Source organism: Oryctolagus cuniculus, chromosome X, assembly GCF_051225735.1.
Source record: "Oryctolagus cuniculus isolate XC-2025 breed Fujian yellow rabbit chromosome X, ASM5122573v1, whole genome shotgun sequence".
Taxonomy (NCBI): Eukaryota; Metazoa; Chordata; class Mammalia; order Lagomorpha; family Leporidae; genus Oryctolagus; species Oryctolagus cuniculus.
This window is the reverse complement of record NC_142888.1, coordinates 499,398-513,563: the sequence shown is the minus strand read 5'-3', so window position 1 is coordinate 513,563 and position 14,166 is coordinate 499,398. Positions and strand designations below refer to the sequence as shown.

At 38.7% G+C, this 14,166-nt stretch overlaps 1 protein-coding gene and 1 long non-coding RNA gene across 9 annotated transcripts in view; one reads left to right on the top strand and one right to left on the bottom strand.

The window, feature by feature from the left end:
- The window catches only part of GLRA2 (glycine receptor alpha 2), a 202,383-nt gene that overhangs the window by 63,507 nt on the left and 124,710 nt on the right, over positions 1-14,166 (bottom strand). The gene's annotated exons all lie outside the window — the stretch shown is intronic.
- The window catches only part of LOC127484913 (uncharacterized), a 226,740-nt gene that overhangs the window by 160,866 nt on the left and 51,708 nt on the right, over positions 1-14,166 (top strand). Inside the window, exons 4-5 of one of the 3 annotated variants that reach the window (XR_016228344.1) lie at positions 9,574-9,708; positions 11,721-12,966. The exons of 1 other annotated variant lie outside the window; for it this stretch is intronic. This is a non-coding gene — a long non-coding RNA (uncharacterized LOC127484913). Of the gene's footprint in view, positions 1-9,573; positions 9,709-11,720; positions 12,967-14,166 lie in introns of those variants that run through there. One more of the 3 variants, XR_007912138.3, reaches the window with a different exon arrangement.

The window sequence follows — 14,166 nt, the reverse complement described above, 5'->3', positions numbered from 1 at the left end:
CCCTGCCTATGACACCAGTGTCCTATATGGGCACCAGTTCCAGTCGCGACTGCTCCAATTCTGATCCAGCTCTCTGCTAATGTTTCTGGGAAAGCAGCAGAAGATGGCTCAAGTTCTTGGGCCCCACACCCATAGGCTTAGGTCCCCTGAACCATGTGGGAGACCCAGATGAAGCTCCTGGTTCTTGGCTTAGGCCTGACCCAGCTGGCCACTGTGGCCATTTGGGTAGTAAACCAGTGGATGGAATATTGTTCTCTCTCCTTCTCTCTCTCTAACTCTGCCTTTCAAATAAATAAATTGAAAAAAAAACCTAAATATCTTAGGATAAATTTTACAAAGTATGTGAAAGATTTCTACAATGAAAATTATAAACCAGTAATGAAAGAAATTGAAGAAACAGTAAAGAAATGGAATGATCTCCCATGTTCATGGATTGGAAGAATTAATGTTATCAATTTTTCCATAGTACTCAATGTGAACCCCATCAATCAAAATACCAACAACTTTTTTCATACAATTAGGAAAAACAATCCTAAAATTCATATGGAAACACAAAAGACCCCTAATAGGCAAAGCAATCTTGCACAGTAAAACAAAGCCAGAGGCAACACAATATTAGATTTCAAGACGCACTACAGGGTAGTTGTTTCCAAACAGCATGGTCCTGGCATAAAAATAGACATGTAGACAAATGGAATAGAATAGAAGCCCTAGAAATCATGCATCTACAACCAACTTATTTTTGATAAAGTGTTTGCTAAAAACACTGAAGTAAGGACAATCTCTTCAATAGGTGGTGCTGGAAAATTGGATTTCCACATGTAGAATTTAGAAACAATATCCTTACCTTTCGTCATATACAACAATCAAGTCAAAATGGATTAAAGATATAAATGTAAGGCCTGAAACTGTGAAACTGTATGGGAAAACATAGGGGAAACATTCCAAGACTCTGGGATAGGCAATGTTTTCTGGACAAGACCCAAAAGAAACAGGCAATAAAAGCAAAAATAGAGAAATGGAATTTTTATCAAATTTGAAACTTCTGCACAGCAGAGGAAATGCTCAACACAGTGCAGAGACAGCCAATAAAATGGGAGAAAATGTTTGCAAATGATGTACCTGATAAAGGATTAATATCTGGAATATATAAGGAACTAAAAACATTTCAGCAAAAACAATAGTAAAACTAAGAGTGCTTTATTTAATGGAGCGTTAAGCCTTTGACTATAATGTAAATTAAAAATATATTATCTCGGGGCGGTGCTGTGGCACAGTGGGTTAATGTCCTGGCCTGAAGTGCCAGCATCCCATATGGGCACCGGTTGGAGACCAGGCTGCTCCACATCCGATCCAGCTCTCTGCTATGGCCTGGGAAAGCTGTAGAAGATGGCCCAAATCCTTGGGCCCCTGCACCCACATGGGAGACCCGGAAGAGGCTCCTGGCTCCTGGCTTCGGATCAGCTCAGCTTTGGCTGTTGCAGTCATTTGGGGAGTGAACCAGTGGATGGAAGAACCACCCCCCCCCCACCGCCACACATACCTCTCCTCTCTCTGTGTAACTCTGACTTTCAAATAAATAAATAAATCTTTAAAAAAAAATCATCCACTCTGAAAGTGAGATAATGAACATCAGGGTATCAGTGTGAGATGAATAGCCACATAAAAAGGAAATATGTACTGTAGAATTACTTTAAAAATATTATCTCAAAAATAATAAAATGACAAATATATTAAAAGAGAAATGGGCATAGGATATGAATAGATATTTTTCAAAAGAAGAAATTCAAATGGTCAAGCAACAGTGAAAAATAGTATTTCTAACCATCAGGGAAATACAAATAAAAAAAACACAATGTAGTATCATCTCACTCCAGTTTAGAATTGCTATTATCAGAAAGACAAAAATAGCAAATGCTAATGAGATTGTGGAGAAAAGGGAAGCCTAATACAAATGCTGATGAGGTTGTGGAGTAAAGGGAAGTACAGCCATTATGGAAATTCCTCAAAGAACTAACAATAGATGGATGACATGGCCAAGATATTCTATTTCTGAGGTATATCCTAATGAAATTAAGTCAGAATATGAAAGAGATACCTGCGCTCAGATGTCTGGTTTAGTAGTAATCACAGTGGTAAAGTACAGAATCAATCCAGATATAGTCTAATTCTTTCAGTAATAATTTTCCTAGTGTTTTAGATCTAATAACTATTGGAATATTTGCTTAATCAGATTGCTTCAAATGATAGCTCATTCCCAGGGGTTTATGCCTATGGAAAGAGTTTGGATCAGATGGCCTCCTGGACTCTTCTTCGTTCCTTGATTTGTTTTTACTTACTGATAACAGATTTTTGTGCCACTCACTGTTAAGATGATTTGTGCCATGCCTGAATGCTGCAGATGATCAAAGACTGACTATATTCCCTCCCTGACAGTCATCTGAGGATTTATTATGAATTCAATATTTGCTTTGCATGTTCTCACTAATTCTCCAATGATGATTGGGATTATTTAGAGTAATTTGTGAAGGCTACGTGATAGAATAGCAATTATAGAAATTCAGAGCTGAGACATTTTCCAGATCAACTATAATGGAATTTCCTCCTTTTTCCAAGAAGGAAAGGAAAAGGAGAAGATTGTGTATGGCTGCCTGCTATAAACTGTGCTGATTCCAGGCATTCCCAAAACATAATTAGACATGGAGGTAGAGGGGCTACTGAGGAGATTTATTTTGATTAGCAGGCTCCAACAGCTAAGCCCTAAAAAGATAAGTTGAGTCAGTCACCACTCATTACAAATTAATAAAACCAATATTCAAGATAGATTGGTTAAATCGACTGGAATTTCCATTGCAGAAGGGAAAAAAAAACATGGAAGAAGTTTCTGAACATTGGCACAAGAGCAGTAATATGTGATTAGTGGTGTCTTCAGAGGCAGGATACAGATTAGGAAGTAGAAAATGCTGGTGATGGGTACTGGTCATTTTTCCTGTTGCACTTGGGCTGCTGGTATGCTACTGACACACATCTGAGTACCAACAGAGTTGGCTGCCAGTGTGTGTGGGAACTATATGATTTATTTGGAAGACTGCTCACTTGCTGCCCACCCATAATCCTTAATATTTTTTGTCTGGTGTCTCTCCCTCTTTAAGGCCTTATTCTCTAAGAGAAATGCTGAAGGAGGGAAGAGTTATTCAGCAAATGATTCTGAGGTCTGAGAATCACTATGAAATCTCAGTGAATCTCATAGAATCAAAGAGGTCCATGTGTAAAAGCTATGAGGTCTTCAGGATACAACAGCATAAAAGTATGATCTCTGTTCTAGAGGACATTGAATAGATGGTAACCAAGCAATTATTATACAATGCAAGAATTGGAAAAGCAGCAGAAAGTACAGGTGGTAGAGAAGCAGAGAGGAAAGGAACCCATCTGACTTTAGCATGTAGAAAGTTTGAGGTGTCATAGAGAATCTGTTCAGTAAGCTGAGACTTGTAGTAAGAGCAAATGAAAGATCTAAATAGCATAATTAATGGGGAAGAACTAATTGATATTTTCTCAACTCTAAATAAAGATATCTTCTTTGCAAATACAACAAATTTATTTTTGAGAATAAATGAATTTCTCTACATCCTTGAATCAGAGAAAATATGAACTGAAATTGCAGTGTCTAAAAATAGTAATAAAACAATTTCTATCATAATTTACTAGGCCTACCTAGAGCAGTACGCAGAATAGTATTTACATTTAACACTTGTATCAGTAATCAATAAAATGGAATACAGGTGAAGGAGTTAATAAAGATATAGAATTCGGTAGAAAAAGGGAAATTATTTGTAACACAAAGTGAAAATTAGCTTTTAAAATAAACTGTCTATACAAATGAAGAAAAATACAACTAAGCCAAATGAGAAAGTACATAAAGAAAATTAAAAGACTCATATGTTACTTTGTGTAACTTACACATAGATGTTTGAAAACCTAGATGAAATGGACAGTTTTGTTTAAAGAAAATGTGATTTACTAAAACTGATGCCAGGGGAAAGTGTGACCAGAGGGTTAAGCCTTGCCTGTGACATTAGCATCCCATATGGGCACCAGTTTGGGTCCTGGCTGCTCCACTTCCAGTCCAGCTCCCTGCTAATGCACCCGGGAGAGCAGAGAAGATGGCCCAAGTACTTGGACCCCTGCGCCTATGTGGGAGACACAGATGGAATTCCAGGCTCCTGGCTTCTGCATGATACAACCCCGTATGTACATTATGACCATTTTGGGAGTGAACCAGAAGATGGAGGCTCTGTTTCTGTCTCTTCCTCACTGTCTCTAACCCTGCCTTTCAAATAAATAAATCTAAAAAAAAAAAAAATCCCCAACGCCAGAAAAGATTTTTTTTTTAAGTTAAGTGGACCATTTCCCTAAAAGTAACAAACATTTCTTCAAGGGCTATGTTTTCTAGCATATAACCATGTGATTTTCTTTCTTAGATAAATTAATATGAAGTATTTTACTAATAGATATTCCTATAGTAAATTATTGCACTCTTGAATAGATTCCACTTGGTCATAACTTACTGTTTGTCAGTGTCTTGCTAAATTTCTTGCTACACTGCCTTTTTGCATCCATTTTCCTAAGTGAGACAGCAGATGAGGGTTCAAGTACTTGGCTCCCTGCCACAAATGTGAGAGACCTCGATTGAGTTCTGGGTTCCTGGCCTTGACCTGGCCAAGCTCTGTTGTGGGCATTTGGGGGAGTAAACCAGCGGATGACAAATCTCTCTTCTCTCCCTCTTCCTCTCCATCTCCCTCCCCTTTATAAATAAATTAAAATAAAAATTTTAAAAATAAAGGTGCCTTATATGGGCATTCATGTAAATGTATTAGCCATTTAGAAAATCAACCTTTTCTTTCTTTTTTGTAAATCATGTGCACCTAAACTTCTATAGTTTGAAAGTTTGAAAGTTCATATAAGTTTTGTTTGCTATATCCCATAAGTTTTGATATGTTATATTGTTATCCTCATTTCCAGAAATCTTTTGATTTCCCTTTTGATTTCTTCTATGACCTTGTGGATGATATTGACAAATCTTTTCTGCATTTAAATTGTTATAATAAAGTTATCTACTTCCTGGAATTACTTTTCTCTTGGCTTAGTTTGTTAACTGTAGATTTTTTTTCTCTAATGGATGAATATTTCTGCCTTTAGTATTATTATAATGAAATTCAGTTTGATAATCTGAGTTGTCCAGAAGTTGACAACTTTTTTTTGACTAATATTCTTAAAGCAAGCATAGCAAGAAATCAGTCAATGCATTTATTATCTACTCATGCAACTAAAATGATGGCAAAGACAGCATACTGCCAACTATGAAGATCATATTTGATCCTTTATCATACAGCCTGCTTGAATATGTAAGCTTCCTAAATATCATTAAAATAAATAGAACAATTTGAGATCTCTTTCATACAAAAGGAAAATTTTCTGTTCTCAAAGTGCATAAATTGGTTTCACAAAAGTATGTGCCCATTTGTTCACTCATTCCTGTAGCATCTTTGAACGTCAGTAAAATACAGAGTTAATGTGGTGCCAGGAGCACAATGGATAAGGGCTAGCGATAAAATGATGAATGAGACTGAATCATATCATCAAAGAATTTACAGTTTAAAGACAAAGCTAGAGGCATAAATACTACAGGGCAGTTATAATCAAACAACCTGGTACTGGAACAAAAATAGATATGTAGACCAAGGAAACAGAATAGAAACCCCAGAAATTAATCCACACATCTACAAGCAGCTAATCTTTGACGAATGAGCTAAAATCAATCCTTGGAGAAAGAATACTCTCTTCAATAAATGATGCAGGGAAAATTGGATCTACACATGCAGAAGTATGAAGCAACACCCCTACCTTATAACTTATACAAAAATCAACTCAAAATGGATCAAGGATCTAAATCTGTGACTTGATACCATCAAATTCCTGGAGGAGAACATTGGGGAAACTCTGCAAGTCATTGACATACACAAGGACTACTTGAAAAAGACCCCAGAAGCACAAGTGATAAAAGCTAAAATAGACAAATGGTATTACATCAAGCTTAGAGGCTTTTGCATTGCAAAGGAAAAACTTAACAAAGTCAAGAGGCAACTGACAGAATGGAAGAAAAATACTTGCAAACTATGCAATTGATAAAGGATTAATATCTAGGATCTATGAAGAGCTCAAGAAATTCAACAACAACAAAACAAACAATCCAGTCAAGAAATGGGCAAAGAACTTGAACACACATTTTTCAAAAGAGGAAATTCAAATTGCCAATAGACACATGAAAAAATGCTCAGAGTCATTAGCTGTCAGGGAAATGCAAATCAAAACCACAATGAGGTTCCACCTCACCCCAGTTAGAATGACTCTCCTACAGAAATCAACAAACAACAAATGCTGGAGAAGATGTGGGGAAAAGGTACCCTAATCCACTGTTGGTGGGAGTGTAAACTGGTACAGCCATTGTGGAAGACAGTGTGGAGATACCTCAGAAATCTGAAAATAGACCTACCATATGACTGAGTCATCCTACTCCTGGGAATTTACACAAACAAAATGAACAAAATTGACTTTTGAAATCTGATTATTGTTTACAGCCCTTGTGTATACTCTTGAGGAACAGTGGCTTTTCTGCTTACTACTTGTTGAATTCTTTATGCAGTGGAGAGTTAAGCTTGAGATTATAAACTGAAAGTATGTCATTGTAAAAATTAAAAAATAAGAAAAGGTGAAGGAGGGTGGAGGCATTGGTGGGAGGGGAAGGGTAAGTTGAGAAGTATCATTATACTCTTAAATGTGTATATATGAAATACATGAAATCTGTTCACTTATAGATCTAAAAATTGTTTTAAAGAATTTGCAGTTTATTAAAGAATTTCCAGGAGCTGTATTTCAATCAATACAGTGAAATTTTTATTTCCAGCCAAAACTTTGCATTAACTCTACACTCATATATCCAGTGTTTATTCAATAACTCTATCTTGATGTCTCATAGATGTCTATATTAAACTATTCTACATATAATATTTCTCATGGTCATGTTGGCTGATAATTCCATCATTCTGGTTGCTATGCAAAAAAAATTTTAACCACCTTCATTGAAGTATCATTTATCAAACCACTAAGTCTCCATCTTGAATAAAAATCCCCCATTAAATCCATCTGGAAATCCTATTGGCTCTACTTCAATGTACAGAAATGGACTGTTTCTCATCTCTCAACTCTCAGGTATGGTATTAGTCTCCATCATCTTTTATTTTGATAACTTCAATAGCCTCTTAACTGGCATCTCTGTTCCCTCCCATACTCTCCTAGAGTCTATCATCAACAAGGCAACTGCAATAAGCTTTTTTTTTTTTTTTTTTTTTTTTTTTTTTTTTTTTTTACAGGCAGAGTGGACAGTGAGAGAGAGACAGAGAGAGAAAGGTCTTCCTTTGCCGTTGGTTCACCCTCCAATGGCCGCCGCTGCAGCCGGCGCACCGCGCTGATCCGATGGCAGGAGCCAGGATCCAGGTGCTTTTCCTGGTCTCCCATGGGGTGCAGGGCCCAAGCACCTGGGCCATCCTCCACTGCACTCCCTGGCCATAGCAGAGAGCTGGCCTGGAAGAGGGGCAACCGGGACAGAATCCGGCGCCCCGACCGGGACTAGAACCCGGTGTGCCAGCGCCGCAAGGTGGAGGATTAGCCTATTGAGCCACGGCGCCGGCTCAGCTTTTAAAAACATAGATGATATCAGGTGGCTTTTCTGTTCAAGACCTTTCATGGCCCACGTTTCACTGCACATAAGCTGGAATCTTTCCAATGATCAACAATGGCTTACATTTCCCATCCATCACAGTTACTGTGACCTCATGTACTAATTTTCCTTTCATTTATTATATAAGACACACCATTCTCATTGTTGATTTCCCATTAAAGTTTTTGCACTGACAGCTCATTTTTCCTGGAATGTACTTTCCTAGGTATCTATGTACCTTTCGCCTCACTCCATCAAGTCTTTGTGAAATATTGTCATCTCGGTGACTCCTACCATGACCACACTGTTTAAAATTGTATCCCTCTATTTGTATCCTCAATTTCCTTTACACTCTCAACTCTTTTTCTTCCTCCTCCCCTTATCTCATTCTAAGGCACTATACAATTTCATTATTATATAGATACTGTTTATTTTATGTCTCCCCTTGCTGGGATATAACTTAAGATAAGTATAAGGATCTTTATTTTGTTTTCACTATTAAATCCCAAGAGTACCTGGCAATAGTAGATGCTTCATAAACATTTATTGATGAATTTGTTGACCAAGAAAAGATTTTCCTGAACCCAATTTCAGTCAATAAATATGATACATTGAACATTCAATGGATTTCACAAAATGATCAACTTAACAAATTACTTTAAAACAAATTATAGGTTGACAGCAATTAGTATTAGATGGAATGGCAGGGCTCTTAAGGCTGTGAGGAGCTAGGAATCCAGAAATTATTGATGTCACACTCTCCCACAGGCTCAGAGTCTCTTCTCATCTTGCTCTTGTTCTTTCTCTCTCAGGTTCCCTTCTCTGGAAAGCAGCCCAGCTTGTGCTCTAAGCTGACTCTTTTGTCTGCCTTTCCCCAGGCTCAGGGTCCCCATTTTCTGCCCCAGAACTCTCCAGCTAATTCAGCAGGAAGAAAGTGCAATGAAAAACTGAAAATAATTAACATGTTAATTAGGAATACAAAATTGAAGCCAAGCAATTAAACCTTTGCAGAAAGATTCAATATCTGTTAAATTATTTTATCCAATGTAAGTCATTTTAAATCATATAAACAGATGAGACAAATTCATTCTTGGAAAATTTGTAAATATAGTATTGTAAATGTAAATAATTGAAAAATTATTCTTGGTGAATTGACATTTCTGATGAACTGTTAGAGGTGATTTGAGGGTCTTCTGGTGCAGATGTCAGCAAGTTTTTTTCTGTGAAGCACCATATAGTAGCTTTATTAGGTTTTGTGGGTCATATAGTCTGTCATGACTCTTCAACTCTGCTTTTGTAATACAAAAACAGCCGTAGATGCATGTAAATTAATAAGTGTGATTATATTCCAATAAAACATTATTTACAAAAATAGATTGTAGGCTGGATTTGGTTCATGGGCTATTGTTTGCTAAACCTTCCGTTGAAGACACTGGTACCCTTAAGGGAGGTTGAAGGAATTAGGCAACCTGTTCAACAGTTGGTTTGGCTAAACTCAAGGGCTTTATTTACTCAGAGTGGCTTAAAATTCTAGATCTGTATTCAATTATCCTATCCTATTATGTAGGGGAGTTAACCTTTTCTGTTCCTCAAATTTTCATCTTAAAATAGCAACAGTTTAAACTTATCTCAGAGTGATGATGATAAATTGAGAAAATGTACATCATATGAGCAAAGTATAAGAATATGGATGGCCATTGCTATTGCCTTTTCTCCTAAGAAAGTAATGCCTTTTTGATAGGATTACTGCCTCTGTGATATCAGTTGATTCAGCTTTCCTTCTGTTGGCTATGTAGAACCACCAAGGTGAAAGATACTGAAAACTGAGTGGACTGATTGACACTGCAAAGAACACAAAGCTCCTCTAGGGAAGAAACAACTGGATTTGGAAAGAAAGATGGATGGAGGGAAAGAGGAGGAAACAGCCTGGAGTGAGTACTGGGGAGTGGTTTTTAGAAGTCTGAAAGAACTGGGACTGGATGCAGCTCTAATGCATTGTTTCGTAGGCTCAGGAGGTATGGGCAGTTCATGGAGTGATGGGGAAGGAGGGAGAGAAGGATTCTAAGAACTGCTGGTCTGTGTTTTGGATGCAGTTCTCCTTCCGGAGTTTGAGGGGTAATATAACAAAGACTAAAACTAAGATTTAATTTTCTAGTATAGGATTAGAATAAAACCATTTTATTGCCTGGCCAGGAGGCAGCCTCATTTTATAAGGGTTACATACATACAGCACTAAGCACAGAGCTTGACGCAAAATAAGAACTCAGAATGGTAAGTATGTAGTCTGTATTAAAGTGTTTATACCTGAAGAGAGAAAGCTCAGTAGACAGTAGACTTTTGAACTGAATTTGTAAGACAGGTAATGTTTGCGAGGCAAGTAAGCAATATGACTAGGAGTTCAGACTTTGGAACTAGAAAGGCTGTGGTTTGATGCCTGGTTGAAGTACTTTTTGTATGATCATGGACAAGTTGTAGGGTTTTTGTGACCCAGTTTCCTATGGTAAGTATTATATTAAGGAGGATCAAATTCAGTAACATATATAAGGCACTGGGAAGAGAGATGAAATGGAATCAAGCTTATTTTGTTAATAAATGTTGATATGTATATAATGACCTTCACTGCTGAAGCCAGATGACATGTGAAAAAGAGCAGACCCATTATGAAGACATTAATCACCATCAACCACTATTTATTTGGGGGCTGATTTTTTAACTTTAAGATCTTGCAGTTAAGACCTCTATAACTGGGACACAAATCTGTGAACCACATACGCACCTTGGCAGTGGAACCAAAGAAATGAAACCATGAAATCTGGACAAAAATGGCTCAAGAAACAGGACAGCAACAGAACTCATGCTGTTCAGCTCCTTGGCCAAAACCAGAGAATCAAGTTTGGAATCAGAGCCTTAGCCCAGCAACCAGGATGCCAGGCCCCGAGGGCTGGCTCTTTCCCCCCATCCTAGTTTTCTAAGCAGTAACCAGAACTTTCTTGAGAAAGAGATAAATCAGAGGGAAAGACACACAAGTAGGAGAGTGTGAGAATTGATCTCTTCATCACACAAAAGAGCAGGGGTAAATCTGCCAAACTCAAAGTACTCCCTAGAGCAGTAAATATTATTTCTGTATTCGGGTGCAAAGTCTTGTCCATTCCAAAGTATTGAAAGGTAGATCCAATGATGACACTCTGGTTTTCTGTTACTATTTTGCTGCCCCAAATATTGGATGTTTTAGCCTGCAGGTAATTTATGTTTCCTATAAATGCTCTAAAGCTTTGACAGTTTCTAATCTTAAATAAATCTGTGTGGTCTCTTAAGTCACAGATGAGAGAAATCTCCAGGGAATGCTGCTATGATCGTCCTTGTCCTTTGCTGCTCCTTCACTATCCCTAGCGTGTATCCACTGTAGGCCTTTTATTCTTGCAGTGTGTTTACTTAGAAAGCACTGCCTCTATCCACATGCAGATCTTTGATTTCTCACATCATTCAAGTCTTTGCTCAAATGTCCCCTCCTCAGAGCGGTCTTCTGTGATCACCTAGCTAAATGAGGTCTGCTCACTTGTACCTAACAATCTACCACTCACTCTCTACTGCTGTGCTGTACTATTTTCCCCCTTTGTACTTACTAGTATTTTCTATTCTGCTTTATCTTTTTTTGTTTTCTTGCTATTCATATCTCTTATTATAAGTTCTATGGGGACATGGGTTTTGTCTGTGTATTTACCACTATACCCTTAGTGCCTGAAACAGTACCTGAAACAGAGTAGATGACCATACATATTCATGTGTGTTGTATGAATGAATGAATGACTACTAAAGTTGGAAGTCATTCACATTTGACTGAAAAGGAAATTTACTTAGAGAGGTTCAGTACTATGCCCAAAGTCAGGGAGTCATGGCTTACAGAGCTAGGACATGAATGCTTGTCATCTCTCTTCTACTTTAGTACCAACTGACTGAAAATACTGGGAGGATGTGGAAGGCAGTAATCAAGAAAATGTTTTAGGAGCTGAAAATATAACAAGCTATTGACACATCTTTTGGGACAAAGTCTGGGAGTGGAAGAAATCCAAAAGTGAGGCTGAAGAAGCTGGCTTCAAATCCCTCTACGGACCAGTGGCCACCAAGAGTGAGAGAGTTTGTGCAAGAACCTGAAGTTTGGATTATTCTCCTAAGAATAGCAGACTTCACATGAGAATCTGATCAGTCATTGCCTTTCCAGTTGTATGGCAGGAAGTAAATCAGGATGGCTGAAACAAAATGAAGTAAGGCCTGTTTCAGGTGTCATTGCCCGGAGAACAGGAGGGAGAGAAGGAACTCAATGCTGCGAGGGTAATGGAGAACCCGGGCAGGTAGCCAGCTCTGTGCTTCACAGATGTTCCACACAACCCAGCTGGCTCCTACCTCACCTGGTTAGTTTTTATCTGGCTTCTTTTTATTTACAGAATGAAATGTCAAGATCTGAGATTTGCCCAAGTGAGGTATGACTTCCATCTTTAGAGAATTCCCCATATGTAGGTAGTCTCTGCTCAGCGTAGACATCACACCTGGCTTACTTGTTTCTATCCATACAGCTCTCGCTCTCCTCCATCTTGGAACACCATGAAAATTCAAGGTACTATGTTCTTCAAGCCCAGATATTTCAGGATCCATCCTGCTTAGGGCACTGAGTCTAAATGTAAGTTTTCCAGATGTGGATGCCACTTTCCCGGGATAAAAGTGCATTAGTGATAGAAAACACACCCACATGCTAACCATGTGTGGAAGGAAACAGAGTGAAATCACTGGACACAGAAAGACAAATACTAGGTGCTGTTCCTTACATGTGGGAGCTAAAATTTAAAAAATTAAAGAAATGCTTGTTTGTATCAGTGTTGCTGAAAATATAGTTTTGTGAAATTTTGTTTGATCTTTGTCAAAAAAATGGTTAAGAATGATATGCTACTATAGTTTTAAGTATCGGATTATTTTTAAAATTTATTGTGTATGAGTGAAATTAGTATCTTTTCATTTGATTATTGTTTGCAGTCCTTGCCTATATGCCTGCTGAACTAGGGTCTTTTTCCTTTTACTTGTTGAAGTCTTTATTTAGTGGAGCACTAAGCCATTGACAATAATGTAAATTAAAAATATGTTATCTCAAAAATTAAAGAAAGAGGGGGAGACAGATGGAGAAAGGGAAATATATTTTTAGAATTGTATCTATGAAGTACATTAAATCTGTTCTCTTTATCTTTGTGGGGAGCAGCCCGGACTGGACTGAGTTACTGGAATTAAGACTTATTCTGTGCATCTGCTCTCCCACAATATGGCGCTGGGAGAGAAGTAAACAGCTTCCGCACAGCTGCCTCCAGTTCAACCAATAAACTGTAGGACTTGCTCCTGATTGGAGAGCAGCGTACTCGGCGTGTGGGCAGCCGAGTTAGGATTGGCGGAGGAGGACTATAAAGGAGGAGAGAGACGGCATGCACGGGGAACATCTAAGAGGAACATCTAAGGGGAACACCTGTGCAGCCCCCGAGAGAGCTGGCCGGCGGTGTGCCACTCCCCCGCGGAAGTGGGGAATGTGGCCAGGGGGAACTGCCCTTCCACGGAGGTGGAAGGGACAGCAGCCAACCCGGGAAGAACCAGCAGCAAACCCGGGGAGGGCCGAGCAGACGAAAGAACAGCGCAGGGTCCTGTGTCGTTCCTCCACGAAGACGGGGAGCGACATAATGGTGCCGTGACTCGGATATGAAGCCTAGGCAGGGTTTAGTGTCGTTCCTCCACGAAGAGGGGGAACGACAATCTTAAGTAAATAACTGAAAAAATTAATTTTAAAAAGAAATACGGGGGAAAATAAAAGCAGTGTTCTTCCTCTGCACCAAGGACCCCACATCAGGATGACTCCTCCCTTACTTACATCAAGAAATTCCCAATTCAGTTTCTGCTCAGGCAATCAAAGTTGTGGCTAGATGAGCGCCTTAGGAAGCGTGCTAAGTCAAGTTAGCTAAATAGGTGTTCTAAGTGTCTTCGATTGTGCTGCCATAACAAAATGCTATTGGGTGGCTTCAGCAACAGAAACTTCTTTTCCCCAGTTCTAGAAGCTGGAAGAGTGAGGTTAGGGTACCAGCATTGTCATGTTCTGGCTTGCGCTGGCTACCCTGAATGCAGGTTCACGTGGCAGAGGCAAAGAGCAACCAGGCTTTCTGGTGCCTTTTTTTTCTTTACTTTTTTTAATGTAAAGAGGACAGATTCTATGCATTCCATAGGTACAGTTCCAAAAAGACAAGCACACTTCCCTCAACCCCTACTTCCCTACAATCCTCCCTCTCCCTCTCCACTCTTCATCAGTTTTTGCAAAACCATAATTCTTTTTTCTGGTGTCTTTTCTAATAAGGGCACCAATCCTA